A 19,201-nucleotide genomic window follows, 5' to 3' on the forward strand; every position below is an offset into this window, starting at 1 on the left:
CTCCACATGGTTAGGAGTCAGTTTAGGTCTAGTTGGTTGAGAGATTCTCTCCAACTAGTTAGGCTCCTAGATTGGTGTTTGGTTGAGATATTTTCTCAACCATAGTGTCCAACATAGACGCACTATCTTGAGACAAACTTCCTCATGTATTTATATGTATCATAAACATTATTTTAAAAATGAGAAAGAGAAGAATACATCAAGGCTGAGGCCTTTTCTTCCATGTCTAGTTTTTTATGTCTCTAATATTTTAACGTATGTTTATTCTAAATCCTTCATTGCGGTATCGGAGCTAGGGTCGTGAGGGATTAACTGGTGTGAAGCGAAATGATGTTGTTGTTGTTGAGGAGAGGGTTCAACTATCAATTTTTCAGAGATAAAGAGTTGAAGAGGATCTGTCTGCCCTCAACCGGTCGTATGGTTGAAGTATATTCCATCTAAAAGATCTTTCTACTTGTGATTCTATTGATAGGTTTTTGAAGCGCATGAAAAAAAATTAATCATTCGACTGGATGGCCATGGATGCTGGTGAGACTTCATTGTATTCCCTCAGCGAGTTTTACGGATAGTAGGTGTTAGTGGCAGGCTGCTTGGTGACTAGCGTGGATCAAGCACACAGATATTCTATATATATTTTGAAAGAATTTGCGGCATTTGAGGGCTTGGCGACTGAAATTATCAAATGTCCACCATTCAACCTAAAGCGTTGTTCCAGAACTACAGATTTGTTGATTGTTGATTATCGTTGTTGATGAAACCCGCAGTTAGACTACCCTCCTGCATATGAAGAGCTCCTCCTACAAATAAAGAGATGTGTTGGCATAATTATAATGAAAACAAAGCGTTGAAAAGACTCTGGAGCTGCTACGTCAGAATATTTTGAAATTTGTTTGATCATTGTGTGTTAGAGTCAGTCTTCGCAGCTTTCCACCAGTGATCAAACATGCTCTTACAAAGTGGTCTTAGCGTGTCAAAGTCAAATTGTGTCATTTCAGTGAGTCTTCGAGTAAAATTTGGTCAATAGGTATTAGGTCTAGGATTGTTTTCGCTCCTTCCTAAGTTTTCCAAGTATTGGTCCATGTCACCATTTGACTGAGTGTACCATCATTCAAAGAGTTGTCATCATTATTTTAGGTTCCAATGGGTCATTTTACATCTTGTTTGTGCTTCAGTTGTGCTTAGGTAAGGCTCATTTCCCTCTCCTAGGCTTTTGAAGGTAATTTTTCTTAGATGGTCAAATCATCAACAAAACTTGTATCCTGATGCTCATACACCTTCCCCTATCCTTAATATACCTTCTTAAACACTTCCTATCACTGATATCCCTCAAATTCATCATTTTTCCACAAACCCTAGCATATTGCTACAATTTGACACTTTTCTAGGTTAGGCCTGTGTTTTGGCCTTTTGTACCCCTTCCCCTCACTAAATCCTTGAAATTACACTTTCCCGTGCTTCCTAACATCCCTCCATACTTCCAAAAAGTTTCTCAAGAATTTAGAAGCCCCTCATCCCCTTCATTTCCCTTCATTTCTGCAAATCCCCTGTTCCACACATCAGGATAGGTTTTATTCACATGATGTTTCTGAGCAAGAAAAGATGAATTTGACAAAAGTGAGAGACGTTTTTGTCCACCATAGACCCAAGAAGAAAAATTTAATTCAGGTTTTACATAGGTCTCCTAGTTTGCGATAAATGTCCAAAACATCATTTCCCTAAGGAGAGTTGATGCACTTCTGGAGTGACCTTGGGAAAATCAAGCTTTCTCTTAGTTGGAGTGACCAAATGATTTGCTTGATGAGTCAAATGATAACTAGTAAGAGAGGTATTTTCAATGAGCTATCATGAGATCAATTTGGAGTTGAGGAGGACCTCCAAAAGTTGACTTAAACAACACTATGCATTTTGGCAGCCTCATTCTGCACATTTTGAAAAGTCTTTGAAGCTTGCACTTTTGACAGGGAAAATGAGCTCCAAATTGATGAATTCAAGATGTTCTGGAAAGTAGAATCGACAAGCTTTCCAACGAACTATCCCACACTGAATTTGGACATCAGGAAGGCAGTCAAAAGTGAGTTTTAAGTGGCGTTGCGTGTTCAGGAAGTGGCATTGCGTGTTTAGGAGGTGGCTCAATGCGCAGTGCCACCGGCGCTGCGCTTTTCCAAGGGACACCTAAAGGACAAATGGCTTGCATTTTTGGATTCAAAGCAATGAGTACATGCACCCTATGGATTTGCTAAGTTTTTGGGGCAGAACTAGTACACCAAAAGGTGAAAAAAAAAAAACAAAGTTACTAATTCATCGTGTGCCTAAAAAAAAAACACCATACAAATGACCTTTCTACCACTTTTTTGACAAACAAAAGCAGTCTTGGGAGAATCAACTTTTGAGGGGTCAAATGAGCTTCAAATGAAGAAATTCCAGGTGTTTTAGAAATTAGGCTTGAATACCTTTCGAATGAATTATCATTAGCTCAATTTGGATCTCGCGAAGGCCTCCAAAAGGGACCTGAAAGTGGCATTGCGCGTTGGGCCATTGGCGCTGCGCGTAGGGAAAATTTGCACAGGATGGCTTTTTTTCCAATTTTTTTTACTATGTTCATGGATTTTCTCTCATGGAGGTTGTTTTACTGATGTAAATGATGATTTGGCTTGTAAATAGGATGGATAATTAGTAGTAGAAGGTAGATTCATTAGATTAAAAGTCATTTTGCGCTGAAATGAATCAGTTTCCTCACTTTTAGAGGGAAGTTGTTAGGATGCATAGATTCCAGTTTCTTATTCAATGTTAGTTAGATTAGCTCCTCATCTTAGGGATTTGACCCCTGAGGATGCGAGGAGGCTGAAACAAAGCCTATATATTCTTCTTCTTTCCCATTGTAAAGGGTTGGACTCAGCTGGATGCTCATACCTTGATTGTACATCATTTTGTAGCAGTTTAGCAGGAGATTAATAAGAATTGCAGCTATTTTTATGGGATCCATGTGGTATGAAGTTTAAGTACAGTTTCTTCTCTTGTGATAATATGTTATTATGCTTTATGTATTTCGTTAATCATTTCATTTCTTCTAAGTGAATGTTTTCAAGTTGATAAGCAGAATTCATTCCATCACTGCTCTGCTTTGGGAAAATATTCACCATTTCATGTTTTCTACAGTTTGGGAAGGATCCATGGTAATCACATTCTCTTCCTAGCCTCTCACCAGTCTTAAACATCTCACCCATATAAGCCCTAGAGTGTTAAACCTTATGCCTGCCTTGCCCCATTGAACACCCTACAATTTTGACCTAATTCCCTAGCCCTAAACTGTCCATCTCCTCTTGATCTAGGAAACCCCCTTCAAAATCCAACCAAAACTTCGTGCTACTATACCTACCCTAAAATCCTTTACCTGATCCAGTCATCTTGGCTGAGATCCTTATGGAGAGAGCCCTCTCTTGGCCTAGTAGGGCTAACTATTTGGCTAAGCATGGTTTGTGGTTACCCTAGCATTGTCTTCCTTCAGCCTGAGGTTCAATCCTCGTGATAACATAGTGGCGACCATACTGGGGAACGTAGTTTTATGTTCCTTAGAAAAACGTATCAAGTTTAGATCTGATTGTTGATGGTGGACAACGATCAGACATCACAAGGTTGAAATCATTCACCTGGAAACTCTAAATCAATTTCGAGATCAGATCCAAGGACTCCACTGGAGAATGAACCTGACCAACAAAAACATGAAAGGACAATATGGAAAGATCAGGTATTCAAGTTGGAATTTCATACAAGACATTATGTTCTTTGTTATAAATTATTTATTCTCTTTTCCTGAGAATGTTAAGAAGGTTTTACAAAGTATACTGTATTTGATAAAATATCCTAGACCTGCATGTGATTCCTTCCCTTTGAAGATTGCAAATATGAAATATTTGCATGCCTTTGATCTTGATGAAGACCCTTCATCTGAATCTTATGATGACTGTCTTCAAACTGATGAGCCTCAAGAGATCAAGAATAATTCTATAGTTTTTGTATATACTCCTATACCTTGTAAAAATCTAGATAGATACAAGCCTCTAATTTTACCTACTATATCCCATGTTTTCCCTAAAAATCATTACTTATATCTACCAAGACTTGATGGTGAATGTGACAACATCACTGCTGAGAGACGTGTACTAAATTTTGAGTCTTTTCTTGACCTTTTTGAAGTTGATGAAGAGGATGTCGGTATTAGGCTTTTTACTCTTTCTTTGCAAGGCAAAGTCAAGAGTTGGTTCAAAACCCTGCCTGATGTGAGCATCTCAAATTTCTAGCAGTTCGTCAATTTTCCTCAACAATTGGGTGGTCAGACAAAACCCTTTCTTGATACTAGAAGAGTATAACCAGCTGAAAAGACTGCCAGGGGAGACACTACAACAATTTTCTGCTAGGTTTAACCAAGTCTATTTTTCGATGCCTGCTAATATAAGGCCTCCTCCTGGATCCGCTCTCTTGCACTACCCGGATGCCTTTGATTCGGAAATGGAGTTTCAGTTGAGAGAAAGGAACCTTGCAACACTTGAAGAGATGCAAAACAGTGTGGTAGATGTAGAGGCTAAGCTGTTGATCAGAAGGGAAAAGTTGAAGGAAGAAGAGAGGAAGAACATAGATCCAGAGGAATCGACATCTTTAGAGGTAAAGCTCGACATTTTGGTAAGTGCAGTGGAAGAGATGATGCAAAAGATCACCACAAGGAATGAGTATGATGTTCAAGACCATGGCTCACTGATTGAAGAAAAACAAGTGGCTAATCCAAAAAATTTCCTTTCTTATCCCAATTGTCATAGATCTGATAATGATTATTTTATAGATCAGTTTACAGAAGAGAGATCTGTTGATCTGACATGTATGTTTGAAGATGTCTTTTATATTGATGATTTCCCTAAGTTTGATCAGTATGATGATGATTATGTTCTCCAAATAGAAGCTAATCTTGCAGACAAATCAGCAGCTGGTTTGTGGAAGGAGGAAGTTCACTTTCAGCAGCTCGAATACAGTGATCAGCCGATGCATATTAGCTATGGAAGTGAGGAGGAAAGTGCAGAAAATTTTGAAGTAAGTGAAGGATCTTTGCCTTTTTGTTTTACTTCATTTCAATTCATCAGAGACAAATTTCGTGCAATCAAAAATCAACTGTCGATAAGTTTTGATCTTGACCATCTAGAGGGCAATGAAATCCTTGTTCAAGACTTCCCATATCTAGATTTGCAGCCCCCGAATGCCATTGAATGTCAAGTTGCAGATGAAGACTTGGAAGCTGGAACATATGATCAAATGATGCAAGATGATTCCGTACCATTATGTTTTGAATCATTTCAGTTTTTGAAGGGAATTTTGCATAGTATATCTTCAAATGAGCAGCCTGTAGAAAATCATGCAATCTCATTAGAACCAATAGAAAATGGGTTGCAATAGTCTTTTCAAGTTTTTCACGATCCAATAGCTGATGTGTTGGATGATATCTGCAGTCAAAGTCCTTCTCCATTAGCTAACTGTGAGCTTGAAAAAAGTATTGATACAAACTTGATCCGGTAGCCAGTTTCTTTGTCATTTTCAGCAAGAGTCTCATCACAAAACTCAAATGAAAGTTTGCATTCATGGTATGAGGAGAAGCAAAGTAATCCATTGGATGAGCTAAGTCCCAGTGCACATGAATTTCAAGATCCTTATGCAGTATTTTTGGAGTCAGATAAAGAATCCATATTATTCAATCTGGGAAAATTTGGATCTGTTTACAAGTTTTCATGGGAGTTGCATTTCAGTAGTTATTTCTTCTTGCTCATAAACAAACACTTGTGGAGAATTCAAACAGTAGCCAGAATGTTTACTTGGTTGCATTAGTTGTTTCATTTCACTTGATCAGTTGATGAATGGAACAGTTAGAGTAGGTTTTATTGAATAAGCTCCATTTTGATCATCTTTTCCAGTTTGTCAGTTGTGTTTTAGTATTGAGTCTTTTTTTAGTTGACTAAAAGTCAGTTTGTGTCTTTGAGTCATCAGTATTCAGTCATGTATTTCAGATTGAGTTTTTTTTTACTCCATGCCCAATGGATAAGGCTACTTGGTCTACGGTGTTCTTGGCACCTCCAAGGAGCTACCATCCCCAATGGAGCCAACAGCCTTTGCAGCCTTCCACCATCGATCAAACATGCTCTTACAAAATGGTCTTAGGGTGTCAAAGTCAAATTTTGTCATTTCAATGAGACTTCGAGTAAAATTTGGTCACTAGGTATTAGGTCTAGGATTGTTTTCGCTCCTTCCTAAGTTTTCTAAATATTGGTCCATGTCACCCTTCGGTTGAGTGTCCCATCATTCAAAGAGTTGTCATCATTATTTTAGGTTCCAATGGGTCATTTTACACCTTGGTTGTGCTTCAGTTGTGCTTAGGTAAGGCTCATTTCCCTCTCCTAGGGTTTTAAAGGTAATTTTTCTTGGATGGTCAAATCATCAACAAAACTTGTATCCTGATGCTCATACACCTTCCCCTATCCTTAATATACCTTCTTAAACACTTCCCGTCACTGATATCCCTCAAATTCATCATTTTCCCACAAACCCTAGCCTATTGCTACAATTTGACACTTTTCTAGGTTAGGCCTGTGTTTTTCCCTTTTGGACCCCTTCCCCTCACTCAATCCTTGAAATTAAACTTTCCCATACTTCCTAACATCCCTCCCTACTTCCAAAAGGTTTCTCAAGAATTTAGAAGCCCCTCATCCCCTTCATTTCCCTTCATTTCTGCAAATCCCTTATTCCACACATCGGGATAGGTTTTATTCAAATGATGTTTCTGAGCAAGAAAAGATGAATTTGTCAAAAGTAGGAGAATTTTTTGTCCATAATAAACCCAATAATAAAAACCTCCTTCAGGTTTTACACAGGTCTCATAGTTTGGGATAAATGTCCAAAACATCATTTCCCTTAGGAGAGTTGATGCACTTATGGAGTGACCTTGGGAAAATCAAGATTTCTCCTAGATGGAGTGACCAAATGACTTTCTTGATGAGTCAAATCATAACTAGACATAAAGATATTTTTAATGAGCTATCATGAGCTCAATTTGGAGTTGAGGAAGACCTCCAAAAGTTGACTGAAACAACACTGCATTTTGGCAGCCTCATTCTACACATTTTGACCAGTCTTGGGAAATTGAGCATTTGAAAAGGAAAATGAGCTCCAAATTGAACACTTCAATATGTTTTGGAAAGTAGACTCGACAAGTTTTCTAACGAGCTAACCCGCACTCAATTTTGACATCAGGAAGGTAGTCAAAAGTGAATTTGAAGTGGCACTTCACGTTCAGGAAGTGGAGTTGCGCGTTCAGGAAGTGGCGTTGCGCGTTCAGGAGGTGACTCAATGCGCAAAGCCGGTGGGATACCCAATGGAAAAATGGCTTGAATTTTTGGATTCAAAGTGATTAGTACATTCACCCTATGGATTTTCTAAGTTTTTTGGGCAGAACTGGTCCACCAAAAGGTCAAAAAACACCCTAAAAATGACCTTTCTGCCACTTTTTGGACACACAAAAGCAGTCTTTGGAGAATCAACTTTTGGGGGTCAAATGAGCTTCAAATGAAGAAATTTTAGGTTTTTTGGGAAGTCTACTTGAATATATTTCCAATGAGCTATCATGAGCTCAATTTGGATGTCAGGAAGGCCTCCAAAAGGGCTCTGAAATTAGTGTTGCGCGTAGGGAAAATTTGCACAGGATGGCTGTTTTTCCATTTCTTTTACTGTGTTCATGGATTTTCTCTCATGGAGGTTGTTTTACTGATGTAAATTATGACTTGGCTACTAAATATGATCGATAATTAGTAGTATAAGGTAGATTCATTAGATTAAAAGTCATTTCGAGCACAAATGAATCAGTTTCCTCACTTTTAGAGGCAAGTTTCTAGGATGCCTAGATTCCAGTTTCTTGTTCAGTGTTGGTTAGATTAGCTCCTCATCTTAGGTATTCAACCCCTGAGGATGCAAGGAGGTTGAAACAAAGCCTATATATTCTTCTTCTTTCCCATTGTAAAGGGTTTGACTCAGCTGGATGCTCAGACCTTGATTGTACATCATTTTGTAGCAGTTTAGCAGGAGATTAATAAGAATTGCAGCTATTTTTATGGGATCCATGTGGTATGAAGTTTTAGTACAGTTTCTTCTCTTGTGATCATATGTTAGTATGCTTTGTGTATTTTTTTAATCATTTCATTTCTTCTAAGTGAATGTTTTCAAGTTGATAGGCAGAATTCATTCCATCACTGCTCTGCTTTGGGAAAATATTCACCATTTCATGTTTTCTACAGTTTGGGAAGGATCCATGGTAATCACATGCTCTTCCTAGCCTCTCACCAGTCTTAAACATCTCACGCATCAAAGCCCTAGAGTGCTAAACCTCATGCCTACCTTGCCCCATTGAACACCCTGCAATTTTGACCTAATTCCCTAGCCCTAAACTGGCAAGCTCCTCCTAACCCAGCAAAACCCCTTATCCAATCAAAACTTTGTGCTACTATACCTAGCCTAAAATCCTTTTCCTGATCTAGTCATCTTAGTTGAGATCCTTATGGAGAGAGCCCTCTCCTAGCCTAGTAGGGCTAGCTACTTGGCTAAGTGTGGTTTGTGGTTACCCTGGCATTGCCTTCCTTCAACCTGAGGTTCAATCCAGGTGATAACATAGTGGCGACCATACTGGGGAACGTAGTTTTATGTTCCTCAGCAAAATGTATCAAGTTTATATCTAATTGTTGATGGTGGACAACGATCAGACACTGGAAGGCTGAAATCATTCACCTGGCGACTCTAAATCGGTTTCGAGATCAAATCCAAGGACTCCACTGCAGGATGAACCTGACCAGCAAAAACATGAAAGGACAATATGGAAAGATCATGTATTCAAGTTGAAATTTCATCCAAGACATTATGTTCTTTGTTATAAATTATTTCTTCTCTTTTCTCGAGAATGTTAAGAAGGTTTTACAAAGTATATTGTATTTGAGAAAATATCCTAGACCTGCATGTGATTCCTTCCCTTTGAAGATTGCGAATACGAAATATTCGCATGCCTTTGATCTTGATCAAGAACCTTCATCTAAATCTTATGATGACTGTCTTCAAACTGATGAGCCTCAAGAGATCAAGAATAATTCTACAGTTTTTGTATATACTCCTATACCTTGTAAAATTCCAGATAGATGCAAGCCTCTGATTTTACCTCCTATATCCCATGATTTCCCTAAAAATCATTACCTATATCTATCAAGATTTGATGGTGAATGTGACAACATCACTGCTGAGAGACATGTACTGAATTTTGAGTCTTTTCTTGACCTTTTTGAAGTTGACGAAGAGGATGTCAGTATTAGGCTTTTTACTCATTCTTTGCAAGGAAAAGTCAAGAGCTGGTTCAAAACCCTGCCTAATGCGAGCATCTCAGATTTTCAGTAGTTCGTCAAATTTTTCCTCGACAAGTGGGTGGTCAGACAGAACCCTTTCTTGATTCTAGAAGAGTATAACTAGCTAAAAAGACTGCCAGGGGAGACAGTACAACAGTTTTCTGCTAAGTTTAACCAAGTCTATTTTTCGATGCCTGCTAATATAAGGCCTCCTCCTAGATCCACTCTCTTGCACTACACAAATTCCTTTGATCCGGAAATGGATTTTTAGCTGAGAGAAAGGAACCTTGCAACACTTGAAGAGATGCAAAACAATGTAGTAGATATAGAGGCTAAGTTGCTGATAAGAGGGGCAAAGTTTAAGGAAGAAGAGAGAAAGAACATAGATCCAGAGGGATCGACATCTTTAGAGGTAAAGCTCGACATTTTGGTAAGTGCAGTGAAAGAGATGATGCAAAATATCACCATAAGGAATGAGTATGATGTTCAAGACCATGGCTCATTGATTGAAGAAAAACAAGTGGCTGATCCAAAACATTTCCCTTCTTATCCCAATTGTCATAGATCCGATAATGATTGTTTTATAGCTCAGCTTGCAGAAGAGAGATCTGTTGAGTTGACATGTATGCTTGATGATGTGTTTTATACTGATGATTTCCCTAAGTTTGATCAGTATGATGATGATTATGTTCTCCAAATAGAAGCTAATCTCGCAGACAAATCAACAGCTGGTTTGTGGAAGGAGGAAGTTCACTTTCAGCAACTCTAATACAGTGATTATCCGATGCATATCAGTTATGGAAGTGAGGAGGAAAGTGCAGAAAATTTTGAGGTAAGTGAAGGATATTTTCCTTTTTGTTCTACTTCGTTTCAGTTCATCAGAGACAACTTTCGTGCAATCAAAAATCAATCGTCGATAAGATTTGATCTTGACCATCTAGAGGCAATGAAATCCTTGTTCAAGACTTCCCATATCTAGATTTGTAGACTCCGAATGCCATCGAATGTCAAGTTGCAGATGAAGACTTAGAAGCTGGAACATATGATCAAATGATGCAAGATGATTCCGTACCATTATGTTTTGAATCATTTCAGTTTTTGAAGGGAATTTTGCATAGTATATCTTCAAATGAGCAGCCTGTAGAAAATCATGCAATCTCATTAGAACCAATAGAAAATGGGTTGCAACAGTATTTTCAACTTTTTAACGATCCAATGGCTGATGTGTTGGATGAAATCTGCAATCAAAGTCCTTCTCCATTAGCTAACTATGAGCTTGAAAAAAGTATTGACACAAACTTGATCCGACAGTCGGTTTTTTTGTCATTTTCAGCAGGAGTCTCATCACAAAACTCAAATGAAAGTTTTCATTCATGGTATGAGGAGAAGCAAAGTAATCCATTGGATGAGCTAAGTCCCAATGCACATGAATTTCAAGATCCGTATGCAGTATTTTTGGATTCAAATAAAGAATCCATATTATTCAATCTAGGAAAATTTGGATCTGTTTACAAGTTTTCATGGGAGTTGCATTTCAGTAGTTATTTCTTCTTGTTCATAAACAAACACTTGTGGAGAATTCAAACAGCATCCGGAATGCTTACTTGGTTGCATTGGTTGTTTCATTTCACTTGATCAGGTGATGAATGGAACAGTTAGAGTAGGTTTTATTGAATAAGCTCCATTTTGAGCATCTTTTCTAGTTTGTCAGTTGTGTTTTAGTATTGAGTCGATTTTTAGTTGAGTAAAAGTCAGTTTGTGTCTTTGAGTCATCAGTATTCATTCATGTATTTCAAATTGAGTTTTTTTTTACTCCATGCCCAATGGATAAGGCTACTTGGTCTACAGTGTTCTTGGCACCTCCAAGGAGCTACCATCCCCAATGGATCCAATGTTAGATTCAGTCTTTGTAGCCTTCCACCAGCGATCAAGCATGCTCTTACAAAGTGGTCTTAGGGTGTCAAAGTCAAATTTTGTCATTTCAGTGAGTCTTCGAGTAAAATTTGGTCACTAGGTATTAGGTCTAGGATTGTTTTTGCTCGTTCCCAAGTTTTCTAAGTATTGGTTCATGTTGGGTCCCTATAATACTAGTGATTACCCCATTACTATTGTAGTTATACCCCCTATTTATATTGTTGTGCCCCTATTACCCCCATATTGTTATTTATGTGCCCCATAGAATCCCTCTATTGTTATTTTTGTGGCTTTATATTATTATTGTTAGGTCGGCTGGATTATATTGTGACTCCTTAGACTCCTATATATAGAAAGGAGGTTTTGTCATTTGTATCATCCAAGAATTGTTCATTTATGTAATGTAAAGGAGGTTGCCCCCTCGAAGAGGCTGAATTCTAAGGCGTGGATCTCTCTTTTCTATCTTTTTGTGAGCTGGTTTCATAACATTTGGTATCAGAGCTTTGGATTCTAGGGTTTCGCTGCTCCAAACAGGTCATCGTGGCATTTTCGCTATAACTTTTTTTCTGTGACGTTTCAGAAGTCGCAAAAAAAACCCATTTGAGAAGAAATCGCGCTGAACCTTGGGTCCAAATTTCAGAGCTTTTCGCGCGATATTTGTGGAGATATGATCTGAGGAAGTTGGTCTTTTTGCAGACTCCTGAATTACATTCAAAACAGGTGACCTGGGGAAAATCGTCATAACTTTCTCTCTGGGATCGGATTGAAATTTCGTAAGAAGGTACAGAAAGAGGACGGACTTTAGTTTTTTGTATGTGTGTTTCAGATTCAAAGGTTGAAACAGTGACTCGTGGCACGTCGTACAAGTTTGCTCTACTGAACCAGTCTAAAAGCAAGTCACTGTGGGAGATTTCACATAACTCTTCCTTGGAGAATCCAATTTGGCTCAGACTTGTGGCATTGGAAAGAGGACGCAGAAGGCTACTACAGGTAGCAATTTCAGAATTGGATGATCCGAAATTACAGAGATACATCAGATTCAATATCAGGCTTCTATAAAGTGAAAAAAGGTGTGTAGTTTTTTTTTTTTTTTTTTTGTAAGCTTGGTTTAACGGAATTCAAAGGGCATAGTAAAACATTATTATCGGTAACTGATGCCCCGAGGAAAGAAAATGCAAACACCTAGTAAGGAACCTGAAAGCTCTAGCATGACTCATGAAGAAGAGGAAGAAATGCTACATGATATATCAAAATTACAAGAACAAGTGCAACAAATGTCACGCTCACAAAAGCTAACAGAAGCTAAGATAAGTGGCGTGGAATCTAAGGTAAATGGCGTGGAATCTAAGATAAAGGGCATGGAAGCTAAGATGGATGGCATGGAAGCTAAGGTGAATGGCATGGACGCTAAAATTGATGGCATGGATGATAAGATGGATGAATTGAAGAAGTTGCTACAAGAAAGGGTCACTAATGGTGAAAAGGTAGTAAAGGAAACTCATGATGAGAACAAAAGAAATGTTAATCATGATTCCATAGACTCTAATGTTGGATCGAAGACTCACCATGTTCCAAAAATCGATATGAGGAAGTTTGATGGCAAGGATCCCGCCACATGGATATTACAGATGGAGCAATTCTTCGATCTCAATAATGTGCAAAACACACAAAAGGTACGTATGGCAACTTTATATTTGGAACCAAATCAGTTTGTATGGTATCAATGGCTTTGTTCTCGTAAACAATTTATCACTTGGGCAATTTTTACGGAAGAATTGATAGCACATTATGAGGATACAAAAAGCAACACTTTTTTTAGCCAATTGATAAGTCTCAAACAAAAGGGTTCAATAATGGAGCACATTGAGGAGTTCCAAAAATTGAACATAAGGGTAAAAGATATTCCAGAGGAGCATAGGATTGATGTGTTCATAGGGTCTTTAAAGGATAATATCCAACATGATGTGCGCCTTTGGGAACCTGATTCATTAGAGAAGGCATTCAGGTTAGCAAGAAAAATGGAAAGCAAAATTATGGCAACTAGGAAGCATACCGTTCACAACTATAAAGACGGAAGTGTTGTTGCCCATAGTCTTCCACAACCTACAAGGTTGACACCACAACAATTGGAAGAAAAAAGAGCAAAAGGGCTTTGTTACAATTGTGATAGCAAATACACAAAAGGTCATAAGTGTGCTGAGAAGAAATTATTCTACATAGATTGTGAAGAGGAAGAAGAAAAGGAGCAAGAAAGGTCAAAAGAAGAGGATATATTCCAGGAACAAAGCCTAGATGAAGAACAAATAAATCCGACCATATCTTGTAATGCATTGGCGGGAATTACCACTCCTCAAACCATCAAGATAGAAGGACAAATCAAGAAGAAAAAGGTAATAGTGTTGATTGATTCAGGAAGCACCCACAATTTTATTCATTGTAGGGTAGCAAAAGAATTGAATTGCTTCCTATATCCAGCACCAGAGTGTCAAGTGATGATTGCAAATGGAGGAACAATAAATTGTTCTGGAAAGTGCCATAATATCAAGCTATCCATGGGAGAATATGTATTGACTAGCCCAATGCTTTCCATTCCAATGGGAGGTGCTGATGTTGTACTAGGAGTCCAATGGCTACAATCCTTGGGTACAATAGCTTTTAATTTTCAAGAACTTTTCATGAAATTTTCTGTGGAAGGAAAGGAAGTTGAATTAAGGGGTATTGCAGGGAAACCAGGAAAGATAATCAGCTCTAATGGCATGACAAAGCTTCTAAAAAAGGAGCAAAGAGGTGTAATTGCACAATTATGTTCGCTAGATGTTTCCACATTGGAATCATCTATTTCTCCAGATCTCCAAAAAGTCCTGGACAATCATTCCAAGGTATTTGAGACTCCCAAAGGTCTCCCACCTATGCGTGATCATGATCATGCTATTCATCTGATTCCAGGAAGTGTTCCTCCAAACATCAGGCCGTACAGATATCCATATGTCCAAAAAAGTGAAATTGAACGTATGGTTGCAGAAATGCTAGAGGCTGGTATAATTCAACCGAGTCAAAGTTCTTTCTCAGCTCCAGTAGTATTGGTGCACAAGAAGGATGGATCATGGCGCATGTGTCCAGATTATAGGGAGCTCAACAAGCTCACTATTAAAGATAAGTTCCCCATTCCTGTTATTGATGAATTACTGGATGAATTGCATGGATCAATTTACTTCACCAAGTTGGATCTTCGTTCAGGATATCATCAAATCAGAATGAAGATTGAAGACATTCCGAAAACAGCATTTAGAACTCATGAGGGTCATTATGAATTTTTGGTCATGCCTTTTGGCCTTACCAATGCACCTTCAACATTTCAAGGTTTGATGAATTCAATTTTCAAACCATTCCTTAGAAAATTTGTGTTAGTATTTTTTGATGATATACTAATCTACAGCAAGTCTTGGAAGGATCATGTTGAACATGTTGACAGGGTGCTACAACTATTGGAGGAGAAACAATTATATGCAAAAAGATCCAAATGTTTCTTTGGAGTCCAGGAGGTGGAATATTTGGGTCATATTGTATCTCATGAAGGAGTTAAGGTAGACCCTAGCAAAATTAAAGCCATTAAGGAATGGAAAATCCCCACATCCATAAAGCATCTGCGAGGATTTCTTGGGTTGACAGGGTATTATCGCAAGTTTGTTAAGAATTATGGGAGAATAGCAGCACCTCTAACAACATTATTGAAGAAAGATTCATTTTCATGGACTTCGGAAGCAACAAAGGCCTTTGAACATCTTAAAGAGGCAATGTGCCAAGCACCGGTCTTAGCTACACCGGACTTCACAAAAACCTTTATTGTGGAATGTGATGCTTCAGGAAATGGAATTGGTGCTGTTCTAATGCAAGATGAAAGACCCATTGCTTTTGAAAGTCGTCCAATCAAGGGAAAGTTTTTAAGCAAAGCTATTTATGAGAAGGAAATGTTGGCAATACTCCATGCACTTAAGAAATGGCGACCCTACCTAATGGGAAGACACTTCAAGGTAAAAACGGATCATGATAGCCTTAAATACTTTTTAGAACAAAGATTATCCTCTGAAGAGCAACAAAAGTGGGTCACAAAGATGTTGGGTTATGACTTTGAAATCATCTACAAAAAAGGGAAGCAAAATGTGGTGGCAGATGCACTCTCAAGAAAGGATGAGGATGTGGAAGCATTGTTGTGTGCCATTTCTATTATCCAACCAGATTGGATAAACAAAGCAAGGGAGGAATGGAAGAATGACGAAGAAGTGTGGGCACTTATTCGAAAGCTACAACAAGATTCCAGTACTTCTGATACATTTAGCTGGAAAAATGATTCGTTATGGTACAAAGATCGCTTATACCTCTGTAAGAATTCCCAGCTAAAACAAAAGATTCTTATGGAATTGCACACTTCTCCCTTAGGAGGGCACTCAGGATTTTTAAAAACTTACCACAGGGTTAAGAAGGAATTTTTTTGGGATGGCCTTAAATCAGATATTCAAAAGTTTGTGGCGGAATGTTTGGTTTGCCAGCAAAATAAAGTTGAAACAATTAAGACACCAGGTCTATTACAACCTTTATCCATTCCAAGCCAACGTTGGGAGGAGGTTTCAATGGATTTTATCACAGGTTTACCCAAGTCTGAGGGAAAGAGTGTCATCATGGTGGTAGTTGACAGACTTACCAAGTATGCACACTTTTGTGCATTATCACATCCATTTAAAGCCAGTACAGTTTCTACTGCATTTATGGAAACAGTTCAAAAGCTACATGGAAACCCAAAGATTATTGTAAGTGACAGAGATCCCATTTTCACTGGAAATTTTTGGACAGAATTATTTTCTTGTCTTGGTACTCAGTTAGCTCATAGCTCATCTTATCATCCTCAATCTGATGGGCAAACTGAGATAGTAAACAAATGTTTGGAAGGATATCTTCGTTGCTTTGTATCTGATAAACAGACACAATGGGTCAAATGGTTGCCTCTGGCTGAATGGTGGTATAACACTTCCTTCCATACAGCAACAAAAATGACCCCATTTATGGCACTTTATGGGTATCAACCACCATCCATCACATCATATTTAAGAGAAAATTCTAAGGTTCAGGCAGTGGAACATCACATCGAACATCAACAACAAGTCCTCCAACTCTTAAAGGATAACCTCGTGTTGGCACAAAATAGAATGAAACAACAGGCAGATCAACATCGCAGTGAAAGAAGTTTTGATGTAGGTGATTGGGTATTCCTACGGCTACAACCATATAAGCAAATGTCCCTAAAGCAAGCTAAGAAGGATAATAAATTATCACCAAAGTATTATGGTCCGTACAAGGTGTTGGAAAAGATTGGTACTATGGCATACAAATTGGAGCTTCCTGCAGCTTCTCGATTGCACCCAGTTTTCCATGTTTCATGTTTAAAGAAGGTTATAGGTGACAAGCTCCCAATTCAAACAATATTGCCAGAACTTGACGAGGAAGGAAAAATTATATTGGAACCGGAAGCAATCACAGAAACAAGAACTCGACAGCTACGAAATCGATCAATTTCAGAGTATCTTATCAAGTGGAAGAACTTATCCGCTGAAGATTCCACATGGGAGGATGAGAATTTTATGCAGAAGTATCCAGAACTGCTCAAGCGTTGAGGACAACACTTTTTTGAAGGAGAGGGGCATGTTGGGTCCCTATAATACTAGTGATTACCCCATTACTATTGTAGTTATACCCCCTATTTATATTGTTGTGCCCCTATTACCCCCATATTGTTATTTCTGTGCCCCATAGAATCCCTCTATTGTTATTTTTGTGGCTTTATATTATTATTGTTAGGTCGGCTGGATTATATTGTGACTCCTTAGACTCCTATATATAGAAAGGAGGTTTTTTCATTTGTATCATCCAAGAATTGTTCATTTATGTAATGTAAAGGAGGTTGCCCCCTCGAAGAGGCTGAATTCTAAGGTGTGGATCTCTCTTTTCTATCTTTTTGTGATTTGGTTTCATAACAGTTCATGTCACCATTCAGCTGAGTGTGGCATCATTCAAAGAGTTTTCATCATTATTTCAGGTTCGAATGGGTCATTTTACACCTTGTTTGTGCTTCAGTTGTGCTTAGGTAAGGCTCATTTCCCTCTCCTAGGGTTTTGAAGGTAATTTTTCTTGGATGGTCAAATCATCAACAAAAATTGTATCCTAATGCTCATACACATTCCCCTATCCTTAATATACCTTCTTAAACACTTCCCATCACTGATATCCCTCAAATTCATCATTTTCCCACAAACCCTAGCCTATTGCTACAATTTGACACTTTTCTAGGTTCGGCCTATGTTTTGCCCTTTTGAACCCCTTCCCCTCACTTAATCCTTGAAATTAAACTTTCCCCTACTTCCTAACATCCCTCCCTACTTCCCAAAAGTTTCTTAAGAATTTAGAAGCCCCTCATCCCCTTCATTTCCCTTCATTTTTGCAAATCCCCTGTTCCACACATCGGGATAGGTTTTATTCAAATGATGTTTCTGAGCAAGAAAAGATGAATTTGACAAAAGTGAGAGAGGTTTCTTTCCATCATAGACCCAAGACGAAAAACCTCCTTAAGTTTTTACACATGTCTCATATTTTTGGAGAAATGTCCAAAACATCATTTTCCTCAAGAGAGTTGATGCACTTCTGGAGTGACCTTGGGAAAATCAAGCTTCCTGCTAGCTGTAATGACCAAATTACTTTATTGATGATTCAAATGATAACTAGACATAGATATATTTTTAATGAGCTATAATTAGCTCAATTTGGAGTTGAAGAAGACCTCCAAAAGTTGACTGAAACAACACTTTGCATTTTCGTAGCCTCATTCTGCACATTTTGACCAGTCTTGGGAGATTGCGCTCTTGACAGGGCAAATGAGCTCCAAATGGAAAAATTCAAGATGTTATGGAAAGTAGACTCGATAATATTTCCAACGAGATATCCCACGCTAAATTTGTACATTGGGAACGCAGTAAAAAGTGAGTTTCAAGTGGCACTGCGTGTTCAGGAAGTGGCGTTGCGCGTTCAGGAGGTGGATGGCGCTGCGATTTTCCTAGGGACACCAAATGGAAAAATGGCTTGCATCTTTGGATTTAGAGCGATGATTACATGTACCCTATGTATTTTCTAAGTTTTTGGGTAGAATTGGTCCACAAAAGGTCAAAAAAACACCCTAAAAATAACTTTTCTGCCACTTTTTGGACACACAGAAGCAGTTTTGGGAGAATCAACATTTGAGGGGTCAAATGAGCTTCAAATGAAGAAATTCCAGGTATTTTAGAAAGTAGACTTGAATACCTTTCCAATGAGCTATCATGAGCTCAATTTTTATGCCATGAAGGCCTCCAAAAGGGACCTGAAAGTGGCACTGCGTATAGAGCAAATTTGCACAGGATGGCTATTTTTCCATTTTTTTGACTGTGTTCATGGATTTTCTCTCATGGAGGGTGTTTTACTGATGTAAATGATAACTTGGCTTGTAAATATGATGGATAATTAGTATTAGAAGGTATATTCATTAGATTAAAAGTCATTTTGAGCACAAATGAATTAGTTTCCTCACTTTTAGAGGCAAGTTGTTAGGATGCCTAGGTTCCAGTTTCTTGTTCAGTGTTGGTTAGATTAGCTCCTCATCTTAGGAATTCGACCCCTGAGGATGGGATAAGGTTGAAACAAAGCCTATATCTTCTTCTTCTTTCCCATTGTAAATGGTTGGACTCAACTAGATGCTCAGACCTTGATTGTACATCATTTTGTAGCAGTTTAGCAAGAGATTAATAAGAACTGCAGCTATTTTTATGGGATCCATGTGGTAAGAATTTTTAGTACAG

This window comes from Pinus tabuliformis, chromosome 4_2 (assembly GCF_031772625.1).
Source record: "Pinus tabuliformis cultivar Carrire ecotype Pingquan chromosome 4_2, CPIR1, whole genome shotgun sequence".
NCBI classification, from domain to species: Eukaryota; Viridiplantae; Streptophyta; class Pinopsida; order Pinales; family Pinaceae; genus Pinus; species Pinus tabuliformis.